Genomic DNA, 12,127 nt, shown 5'->3' on the forward strand with positions numbered 1-12,127 from the left:
AAAACCAAAAACATATTGATAACAGCATCATAGAACTAAATATTGCTCAATTTTATTTTTTTTCTTTAGGAGTTGTAATAGAGTCTCTCTGTTAGACTCAAGATTCATCTTGCTTTTTAATAGATGTGTACAGTTCTTCCATTTTGCCTTCTGTGGTTTTCCTTTTCTGAAGTCTGGTATGCTTTGCGGTTTATTTATTCATGAGTTGTAGAAAAAAAAATTCACCATTAAAAAAACTTGTTTTGGAATATCTACTTAATGGTGTGTCAAGAAACAGAAAACAATTACACTTATGCAACGTAACGTGCATTTTTACATGCCACTTGCAGGCTGCTTTATGTGTCCCCAGTTTATGTAAGTAATGAAAATTAAATATCATGCTAGCCTGCACAATGCAGTCAGCACAATTAAAGCTAGGAGACTTTAATTGGGAATAAAAAAAACACACACCAGCGCTAAAAAAACACAGTCTTTTATGGCAAGTTTGCAAAGGGTTCTTCCAATTTGGCAGGGCTATGGCTGCCATGGGGAATGAAGTGTTTTCATGTCCTGAGAGTCACTGGGTGCTGTGTGTTGACGGTTGTGCTCTGCAGACAAATACATAATAAATGCCACATGTCACCCTCTCCATGGTGGCCTGGCACATACCCTGTCAAAGGGCTGGGCTGGACATGAGGAGAGGGGGAAGGTGGGGAGGCAGGATGGGACCTTGACTGCAGCCAAACATGAGGAAAAGCTATTATTGTCCTTCATGATGAAGGACAATTTCAGCAACTTGGGGCCAGCATGTTTGCAGTATTTCAGGCAGAGAACAGCACCCACTCCTGCACTTTCCAAGTTGTTGGCTTGCACCTGTCCTTGGCACAACTTTGCCTGAGAAGAGCAAGGGGGTCTGTGCTCTGTTTCTGTGCAAATGTCCACTACCTTGGCTGGGACAGTGCAGGTAGAGCCTCCATCCACCCACAGGTTGCCACTCGCGCTCCCATTCCAACCAAGAGCCCCCCTTCACCCCGGGGGCAGTGCCAACAGCCTCATCCTTCAACCCTGGGCAGAGAGAAAACCTGCCACACAAACTGGGGAATGAGATGCTGGGAAGAAGCATTTCAGGAAGGGATCTGAGGGTCCTGGTTGATGGCAAGATGAATATGAGTCAGCAGTGTCCTGGCATTCAGGAGGACCAACCCTGTCCTGGGGCCGTCAGGCACAACATCACCAGCTGGGCAAGGGAGGGGATTGTTCTGCTCTGCTCTGCCCTGGGGTGGCCTCACCTTGAATATTGTGTGTGGTTTTGGGTGCCGCAATATAAGATAGAAAGCTATTAGAGAGCGACCAAAGGAGGGTAATAAAGATGGTGAAGGACTTTGAGGAGACAAGGAATATGAGAAATGGCTGAGGACACTCAGTCTGTTCACCCTGGAGAAGACTGAGGGGAGACCTCATTGCAGTTACAATTTCCTTGTTAGGGGAAGAAGGGCTGATCTCTTTTCTGTGGGTGACCCTTGACACGACTCAAGGGAATGCCCTGATGTCGTGTCCAAGAGGTTTAGGCTGGATATTACAAAAAGGATCTTCACCCAGAGGGTAGTTGGGCACTGCAACAGCTTCCCAGGCAAGCGGTCACAGCACCAAGCGTAGCAGAGCTCAGGGTGTGTTTGGACAGCTCTCGCAGGCACAAGAGTTTGTTTGGATTGTTGGGGATTGTTGGGGCTGTCCTGCGCAGGGCCAGGAGTTGGACTCGATTGGTGAATACTCTGTGTCACTCTGCGACGCCGTCACCCTCCAACACCGGCCCCGCCATCGCCCGCCTCGGCTCACCTCACGTGGGCATCCCTGCGGCGGAGGGCTGGGCACCCCCGTAGCCCGCCCGCCGTCACCCAGCAACGCCCCCCACCCGTCCCCACCCTCCCCGAGACCACGCCCCTCATTACATATTCATAAACCACGCCCATAACTTGCGGGACACCACGCCTTTTAATACATATTCATAACCCACACTTCACGTATCCCCGGGAGACCACGCCTCACTCGCTGCATATTCATGACCCCGGGGGCGGGAGGGGGCGGAAGCGGAAGCGGAAGCGGGTGCCGGTTCCCGAGGACCCGGTATAAAGCGGCCGCCGCTGCCCAGTGCCGCCGCGCTCGCGCCGCCGTCAGTGACCTCGTCCCTTCCCTCCTTCCCTCCCTCATTCCCCCCGCCCTCCCCGGCGCTGCCGCCTCCCCCCTCCGCCGCACGGAGCAGGTCCCGGGTGCTGGGGGAGACCCGGGGGCAGGTAAGGGGGGCGGCGGGAGCTTGGGCTGTGAGAGGTGTCTGGAGTGAGGACGGCGTGTGGAAGCGAGGGGCGGCTGAGGAGCTGTGGAGTGACGGGGGTGAGGGGCTGGTGAAGGCGAGGAAGGGTTATGGGTTAGGGAGGTGAGAGGCTAGTGAAGGTGAGGAAGGGTTTGGGGTGAGGGGCTGGTGAAGGTGAGGAAGGGTTTAGGGTGAGGGAGGTGAAGGGCTGGTGAAGGTGAGGAAGGGTTTAGGGTGAGGGAGGTGAGGGGCTGGTGAAGGTGAGGAAGGGTTTAGGGTGAGGGAGGTGAGGGGCTGGTGAAGGTGAGGAAAGCCTTGGGGTGAAGATGAGGAAGGTTTGGGGTTAGGGGCTGAAAAGCTTTTAGGGTGAAGGAGTTATGGGACTGGAAAGGTGAGAGGGTTGAGGAGCTTTGGGGTGTGGGTATGTGAAGTCATGAAGATGGGAAGACAGTGAGGATCTTGGGACATGTTAGGCTGCAGGGGTGGAAATTGGAAGTGCCATGTGCTGTGGTGAGAAATCAGGTCAAAGGAGATGTTGGGCTGCAGAGGTTGGGAAGGGATGAGAAATGAATGGAGGAATGAGTAAGGTGATGTTGGAGAGACTTGTTTGGGGTGTCTGAGATAGCCGCCTCTTTCTCATCAGATTTCATTAAGTGCCCCTTTAGGATTGTGTTGGGTGAAGACTGGTCCCTTTGTCAAGTCCTCTTCCAGCACAAAGATGGAAATTAGTGTGCCTTTTCAGACTATTAAACTTCAGTGGTCTGCCATTTGAATAATTCCACACTTAATCTGTCACCTGATCTCAAAGCTTTATCACAAAACAATTGAGTCTCTCCTTGCCTGATATGATGGTGGGAGGGTACTGAGGATAGAAACTACTTCCAACTTTGCTCTTAAAACTGAATGCAGCAGTTTTTCTTAAGATCATATTATCAGTGATCTGCAACTCTTAAAATGCCTCAATTTAGCACCTTTAGCAGGTGCAAAAACTCTGCTTGACCTTGAAAAATACTCTCTCCATGGGGCAGTTTTCTGTTGAAGTGCTTTGCCTTCAGTATGCTGTAGGTATAAAGGGGGAAAAGGAGGGGAGGAAAAGATTTTGCCGAGGCTGACTTGGCACTGGGTGCGGTGAGTGAATCAATGTTTCTGGAGCCTGGCTAATTCAGGGACTTACAAGTGGGAAAGCATAGGAGAGCTATTGCAGGATATTGAATGTTAGAGGAGATGTTTTCTCCTTCAGGAAAAGAGCTTTTACAAGAATTGGATCTACAAGGAGAGGCAGCACTAGGTACAGGGCACAGCCAAAGAACTGCATCATTATGAGGATCCGTGGGAAGGAATTGCACTGTTACAGCATGTATCCTCTGCTCTGCAAAAACTGCTCCAGTGTGAGCTGCGTCATGTTCCACTGCTGTGATCAGACAGTGCTACTAAAATATTTAATGAAATACGGCTTGAGCAGGTGCTTGAGCTCAAAGAGTGAGCTGTTGAATACTTTCTGCTTCCCTCCCCAAGTCAGACTTTTTTGTAAATATCTGGCAGAGGGGGGTTGCTGATGTGATTGCACTGCTATAGCTTGTGTGACTTCTTCCCTCCTACCAGTACTGTGAAAGATAAGGTCTTCCTTGCTTGGGTTGTTTAGTGATTATAGTGGATTGATCAAATGTTCAGCATGCCTAATTCTTCCCTACCTAAATAAGGGAAGAGGTTTCAAACAGGAGATTAAGCTATTTACTTGACAATTTGGCTATAAATGCTTACAGAAGTGCTTTTTACTGTAAGTTTGAAGAGCTGCACTACCTATAAACTCCTAAAGATGCATCCAGTAGTCTCTGATGCATCCAAAAACATCTGTGAGTTCCTGTTTATGTCAAAGGTAGTGGCAGCTGCTGTCTTGGAAGTGAGAGCTTCATTCCTCTATAAATGAGATTAAATTGGATACTTAAGGGAGTTTTCATGACAAAATAACAGTTTCCATGATGCAATGGGTGGGATCAGTGGAACAACTTCTATTTTAGTTTGCTATTTGTAGTGTCAGAGGCTGGTTTACATGGGTTGGCTTGTGCCTCTCCAAGCAAGTAAATGATAGCAGTTCTTGTGTTCAATTATGTATGACTGAGGCATCTTCAGCAAAAGGAAAACGTGTGGTTCTACAGATAAACCCTCCTGTGTAGCTGTGGGTTAACTCCTGCAGGAGCCTGCTGCTCTCTGGGAGTCTGTTGCTGAGAAAGGAATGAGCAGTATCTGCTGACGTGATCTTGCTTGGATGCTGTGGGGACTGCCTGCAATCGAGGGCAATCCTCTCCCTCCAAGATGAAATGTGCCTAAAAAAATCAGTCTGTTTTAAGTACAGTTTTATTGTGCTGTCTTGGGAGGTTGTTTTCTGCTGGAGGTGTCCTTATTAGTCATGAAAAGGTGGCAGGAACACTGACTGACAGCTGGTGAACCTGCTGTTCCTTCTGTGTTGTGTTATAGCAAAACTCAAGAAGTGCAACTTTGTTCATGTGCCTTTTCAGTGGGGTGGCACAAGTGGAATATTTTCGTGGCTTCCAATGAAGCGTGGTGTAACTCTGACTCAAACAATGCACATACTTGTATGTCTAAGTGCATGTGACCTCAAGTTTTCACACTGAAGCCAGTGTTGACCCTGTCTGAGGAGCTTTCTGAAGTAACTGCCTTGATTCCTCCAGGTGGAAATCCAGGCTCTGAGAGAGCAGGCTGAAGTTGGACCTGTCTCACAGGGCTGTGGCCTCCAAGGTTAATTACTTTTAAACTCACTCAACTTTCTAGCTGCCAGAGAATCCAGGAGTGAAGACTTGGTAATATAATGTTGCTCTGCTTATATGCTGAGGCAGGAATGCATGAACTCTTCCTCTATCCCTGTATAAACTTAAATGGATCATTTTTAAAAGCAAGGAGACTATTAACATTGGATGGTACCTGCAGAGTAATTCATCAGTGAACCTGCATCTAACATTTGAAAAACTTTTCTTGCAGTTAAAATATGTTGCCAACTGAGCGGCTTAGAAAAGATGCTGAAGCTTTAGGGGTCATGAGTTCCTGGGTGGGAAGATGATGGCTGGAAAGGCCAGGTGATGCCTGCAGTTGTGAACACAGCTGCATGTAACACTTCAGGACTTTCAGTAGGCACTGATTTAAGCTATAAACAGTTCCTTTACACAGGAGCATTTGATCTTGTCTAGCTTAGTCTGTAAACTTTGCTTGTGATGCACTGCTCATTTGAGCTTCTTATGACTTCCAGCATCAATTCCTAGAGTAGAAAGCCAGGTCCACCGGCAGTATGTGGGCACTGCTGCTTGCATGGTAGGCAAAACGAGTGAAATCCTTCACATTGTTCATCACAAGAAGCTGGAGCTGGCAGCTGCTTTTGAGCTTAACTTGAGGTCTGTAACTCCTCTGCCCCTCTAACAACATAAGCCATCCTAAAATAATTTCATCAAATGATCAAGCAGTATCTGTTGAGCAACAGTGTATGTGTGCTGGTGTCATGTTTGACATAAAAACAAGCTTCACTTGCCCTTCAAACTGACTGCAATGCTATAGGCTACTTTTAATAGTGTAAAAGCATGCTGAACAGAGGCAAAGCTAATGGAGCTTTCCAGCTGGTCTGCCAGGAGAGTCGTGTGGAAGTGACAAGGCTATCGTGATGGAGAAGGAAGCTTTAGCAGCTTGTGGAGTAATGAGTAATGTGAAGAACTGTTTGTGCTGTGTTTTAGTTTTGCAAGGGTCACTCCCAAGACCTTTTTATCTGTAATACTTGCAAGATGCCAGGCTGTGACCTATCCCAGCTACAGGCATAAGATTCACCAAAACTGCCAACAGAACAGCCTTGTGTGCAGTTGTTTCCCTTAGAGATGGGTTAACTGATCTGATACCTGTTCTGTTGGAGCTCATGGGTCCTTCAGCTTAGTGTCAGCCTTATTGAAGACTTTGATTCAGCAGCAGTCCATTGACTTGGGGATTACAGAGTGCAGAGAGCATTGCTTAGCTTAATATATCAGCATTAAACATGACATGAGTGAAACAATACTTTTCCTAAGCAGAGCATTACACCTGCCCAGTAATGGCTGTATCAAGTCCAATAAACTTTCTAGCTGTTGTGTGTTTAAGGCTCCATGCAAAACCAGAAAACAATCCAGTTGTCAAAGTTGAAGCAGAATGCTGTCAGGATGAGTGACACCATGTGTGTAGCTTGACAGCTGATGTTTCAACCTGAGGGTCACCTTTCAGACAGGAGATCCTGGGCAGCCCAGAAACCAAGCATGGCAGCAGACATTCTTAAGCTGTGGCGTGTTGTGAACTAGGGACTGCGTGCTTTCAGTAAGCTGCTGCTGTCAGGTGACTTTTACGGTCAGCAGCTTATCAGTTACCCACACATCTTGCAGTTGGGTCACAGCCCTGCCCAGAGAAACTACCCAAAGCTTCCACTGGTAAACAGATATAATATCCTGCTTCTGGGACTGTGAGGGACTCTTGTATCCAAGCACCGAGTAATTGCTCTTCTAAATAAAATTATTACTCTTTAGTGTGGTAAAGAGGCATAATATTCCTCCAAGGTACTCTGCGTGAAAAAGAGCTGATTTCCAGCTATTAAATCTAGACCTCCAATAGAGTTGCCCAAGACTGAATTTGCCTTGAGTTAAAAGCTGGGCTTTGGGCATTTCAGTGATGGGTTCAGAGCACTGCAGTGTCTGAGCCATGGAGTGGTTTGTGCTGTGACCTAACTGGCACATGGTGGCTATTAACTAAAGCCCCTTCTTGCTGGTACTTCCAACAAGTGCTGTGCGGTCATTTAGACTGCAGCTGGCATACGGCTTTGTAACAACTCGGGACAAGCAGCCAGGTTTCCTCATCAAACTTGCTCTTGGCAAGTGACTCTGGCAAGCATCAGGACACAAGGCTTTTGTTGGGTAATGATTTGATTTGGCTTAAGAGCTGCTCCTGACCTTGGTTTGGCTCTTGCTGGCATGTATTCTGCTCAAAACATGAATCTCAATCTATAGATGATGGGAAGTTGGTCTCTACAATGTGGACCACTACCAAAACTTAAGACCCAGTTAAAGATGGGGAAGACTTGATTTCCAGGACTCCCATTTATGGAGGATAAAGACTATTAAACTTCAGCTTTAGGAGACCTGTCTGGCCTGACACTTCAGGCTTGACTCAATCTCTTTTGCAGTGTTATATGAAGACTGACTAATCTGGTGGCCTGAGGTGTTCTGGGAGGAGACTGAGACATACTTTCTTTGCACGACTGAAATTGTCAGTCAATAGCTGCTGCTCATATAGCAAGGCACAAAAGGGTAGGAGATAAGGCTTCGTCTCTAGAGTGAGCCAAAGATACTTTAAAGAAAATTCTAGTGTGTAAATGGCAGCAGAACGGTGTTACCCTGAATTGTTTTGCTGAACTCTGTTTGAAGTGGATTTTGTCAGTATTTTGGGGAGAGAAGGTTGGTTCTCTCAGCAGAGTGGAGAGAGGACCTAGTTTCCTCATCTTGTTTTAAATGAGAGCTCTAATGTTTTTGTAACTGAAATTGAAACCAGTGTTATGCTGACCCTGCATATTTTCTATCCTCTGCTGGCTGGCCTGGACTACTTCTGCATGCAGTGTAGTTCATTTATTTTGGAGACTTGAAAACAAGCCATTATCACCCTTCAGTGCCAGATAAATAAATGATCTAACTGGGGGCCGAACCCAGTGTTCTTTTACAAAAGCACAACGGCATGTCACTCTTATCTTCTGCGTTCTGCCCTTGAATATATGATCAATCTTTCTGGACCACATCCAGAAACCAGTGGCTTAACCCAGCAAGCGATGACTGCAGAGCAGTCAGATTTCTGTGCCACTTAATTTCCTATCATCACTTACACACAGCAAACAGTCTTCCAGAATATGTTTAAATGAGCACTGTTTAACCTACAACTTCCTTATCAATCACGTGGAGGTACAAATAACAGAAACAGGAGTCAACTCTTAAATAGTCTTGATGCTGGATCTGGGCCTCCAGGTAACTTGAGGGGGTTTATTTTTTTTGTTTGTTCTTTTTTTTTGAGGGGGGGGGGGGGCGGGGGAAGAAGGCATGGTAAAAAATCCTTCTCATTTCATGAGAGGAATATCTGAGCAAGTACACTGCCTGAGCAGTCTGGCTCCGGGTACTCCCAGAGGAGTGATCTGACAGTCTGAACTATTGCTCCTTAGAGTAGTGTGGCTGGCCAGCTAACTCCCAAGAGTTCAAAAAATAACCCAAAACAAATGCACAGCTTGCTTTAACACTAGCACTTCTAGTGCGTGTACTGTTTGCTGTCTGATTCATAGCTGGAGGAATCAGCTTGTGATGTAGGCTTGTTCTTTTTCTTGGCTCTTGTTCTGCTTCTAACTTTGGTGTGGAGGGAAAAGGCTTCCACTTCTCAGTGCACAGGTACCCTAATTGTTTCCAACATCATAGCACTTCAACCTCCCTAAAAGTCAAATTCCCTTAATGAATTGAAAAAAGAGAGTGAATGGGCAGTTACCTGTTCCCTTCATGTTCCTACAGTCATTTCTGGCCTTACAGTTGGAGCTTTTTCTGCTGCTTTGTTTTCAAATCACCTTTCTAATTTGTCATCTTACAGGTACAGTGTGTTCAAAACTCTCACTATGCAGCTGCATAGCAGATCTTTCAGTCTACTGAAGAAATGGAATTGAATCAGATAAGGTGTGCCCCCTTCCAGACAATTGCTCTGGAATAGTTTGTGTGACAATTCAGGGTGCTGGTTGAAAATAAGCCTTTTGACCCTAAAGCACTAGTGGGATTTCTAATCTCCTTTGTATGCATATGACCTGACACTACCATGGGTGTTCAATTGTGTAGTAGCCCCCAATTAAGCTGTATATAAAAGGGTTTGGGTTCCCATACAGTGAATTTTGTGCTAACATCAGATGCTTGTGTGTCTAGTGAGTTTGGTATTACATTGTTAGTAAGTCTTTTACTAGTTAGGAGCAGCAGGATATATTTGTGGACAAGTAATGGCCTTGGTGTGATGACTTAGGATAAAGCCTCACTACTCTGTCCCGGAGTATTCTTAGCCTGGTTGTGGCTAAATGTCTGTAACATCACTTTGTCATTGTAAAACCTAATGAGTCTCAGGGATATACAGTATAAACTTGACTCTGCACCTTGAACAATTTCACTGCATCAGCCTACCTCTTTGTGGTAAAGATACACATAAAAAAACACCGAAACTTGGTGCTCAATTACTGCAAACTACAAAACAGGTACATTCATCAGACTACAAACTTCCAGCTCATTCCAGCAGCCCAACACTGCATGGTATTTCCTTCAACTGCACTTAGTAGTTTTCCTCATTAACTATGCTCCTAAATTAACACATTCTAAGAGATCAGTTCCAGTTCTTTGTTAAGGCTGGTTACTGAATAACTGGCTGTAATTAATGCCTTAATTTATGACTGCTACAATACTGGCTACGCTGTTCCCTGTGCTTCAGCCTCTTCAAGAAGCTCTTTGTCAACAGACTCCCTGTCTGGGTGGCTCTGTGAGGAGTCTGTGTGTTGCTGAGTATCTCACTTGCAGGGTCCTTCAATGAACCTGGTGAGTTGCCCTGATTGTGGATCACAGCCTCATTCTGTCTGTTTGAAACTTAGTAACTGGTGTGTCCCTGATGGCCTTTTCTGGCCTTTGAAGTTTTAGGGGCTACCCACTGACAAAGCCATGCTCTAAATGCCCCATGGTCAAACATCACTACCAGAGAAAGCTTTAAGTCCCTACATATAATTATTGTATTCACTGGAGATATATATATATATACACGCACACACCATAGCATACAAAAGACAAATTCTTTAAGTAGGGGATAAGATCTCAGCTTTACATGCAGAAATTGCTGCTGTCAGAAAAATTTGGAGATCTTGCCCTCGAAGATGGGATAAGAAAGTTGCTGCAGTTCTGTGCTTCAGGCATTCACAGTAAAATTGCTTTTTCTGTGGAAAAAAATAGTCTGAAATAAAGAGGTGTTGGTGGTGGTTCTCCAAGCTTTAATACTAAAGGTATATTTTCTAATAAGGGCATGTGTTTGAATATTTCAACTCTGTATTTATAATACCTTCACTATGCACTATCCTCTCCTTCTTGCATCTAAATGAATGTGATCAGGGTGAAAGTACTGTGCAAATGAAAGCAACACTTGGTTTATCTCCAGTAGCAGCATTCAGTTCATTAATATTGCATTTCCCTGTAACTTAGTGGAAGCCTGCCTATGTCAAAATATTAAATAAAAATGGGTTCCTTATTTTTGCATTAATGACTGTCCAGCATAATTTTTAATTCTTACCTGATGCAGTTATGCTCATGCCATTATGATACTTCATTTTCTTACTCACTGTTGATGTAGGGTTTAAATAACTTCCTTTCTCATTGTCTAGGTAATAGTCATATCTTTTCAAAGAATGAGAAAAACAAGAACACTGGCCAATTCTTGGCTTTCACCAGAGAAATTTTTAAAATATTGGGCTGGACTGAGAGGAAAGCAGGAAGCCAAGGCTGGAAACTTCTCTACTCCATCCTATCTGATAAAGCAAGCAAGAGCCCAGAATTTTCCTTCATTAATTTGTTGGCCTCACACGACAAACTGGAGCTCTAAGTTGCTTGATGTGAGCAGCTAAGACTAAAGCTGCACAAGTCTGTCTTTTTGCATCTGAAAGGGCTTAGGCTTGTAATAATGCTGTGACCCTTCCAGCCTTGCAGGAAATAATGAAAATACAGCAGGCTTACATGAGCAATGAATACATCCTGCATTGTTTATATCTGAGCCTGTAATTTCATGTTAGATCTTCGCTCTCTTCTAAGACTAAGTAGTTTAGGTGCAAAATTAAACTGTGGATTTTGCAGCAAAAGCCTGGAAGTCTGGGAAGCTTTTTTCATCTGGTAGATGGGGGGGTTTCACTCCCAGCCTATGTGGGGAGGATGTATCCAAAGTGGCAGACAGGTGTCACTGCTCACAGACTGGTGGGATTCAGCTGTGGCTGCAACATTGAACTGCCAGTGTTTCTGAAATAGTTTAATCTCAGCAAATGGTTGTCCAGCCTGCTCCTCATGGTAGGGAGTGTTTAATAAAAAGCATATGAGAAGGCACATACATGTGTGCAGTTTGTTTTCTGTTCAGCAAAGAAATCTGGGATCAAGCCTCTGAAGATCCTACCCAGATGGCTGATTTAGCCCATGTGTCCTAAAGTAAACTGAAGTCTGTTTTGATTACTCTGTTCTTCAGAAGGAATTCACATTTCATACCTGGGAAATTTGTCTATGTAAATTTCAGTTCTACATTTTGAAGGCTGAGTTTTGCTCTTCTTGCCAGTGAAGGTTTAAGCCTGGTTGATGCTCATTGTAACATGACAAGTATTCTTTCATTGGGTAAAATACAGAATACAGTTGCACATTTTATATTCGTTGTGTTTTTCCAGACTTCATGTATGAGTGGTGAGCAAGGTCACACAAAGTACTCAGAGGAAGATGAAAAAGCTTTCATAGCAAAAACTTGTTTGAGTTACGCACACTGCTGTTCGCATTACTACAGATAAGTAGGAAGAATTTTGCAGGCACCATGTGAACTCTTTTCCTGCAGGTTGTACTTTTTCCTGATAAACTAAGACATTTCTATTCCTTAACTCTCTACCCCAATTAAGTTAACATAAACTGACTGCAGCTTGATTGAAAACCAGAATACAAGTTAAGGATAGTAATGTGTCACATCATAGCTGTTTTAATGTGGAATTGAAACTTAATTTTAAATGTCTTTGGGCTTTAAAGGAAAGGTTTAAAACAA

The 12,127-nt window shown here is 44.7% G+C and overlaps 1 protein-coding gene across 4 annotated transcripts in view; it reads left to right on the forward strand.

Moving 5' to 3' along the window:
• Positions 1-12,127, forward strand: part of SLC45A4 (solute carrier family 45 member 4) — an 85,004-nt gene that overhangs the window by 20,314 nt on the left and 52,563 nt on the right. Inside the window, exon 1 of one of the 4 annotated variants that reach the window (XM_084219245.1) lies at positions 2,141-2,270. The exons of the other annotated variants lie outside the window; for them this stretch is intronic. The gene's annotated coding sequence lies outside the window, so the exon portion shown is untranslated. Of the gene's footprint in view, positions 1-2,140; positions 2,271-12,127 lie in introns of those variants that run through there. 4 annotated transcript variants of the gene reach the window in all.

This window comes from Fringilla coelebs (assembly GCF_963513975.1).
Source record: "Fringilla coelebs genome assembly, chromosome: 1".
NCBI lineage: Eukaryota > Metazoa > Chordata > Aves > Passeriformes > Fringillidae > Fringilla > Fringilla coelebs.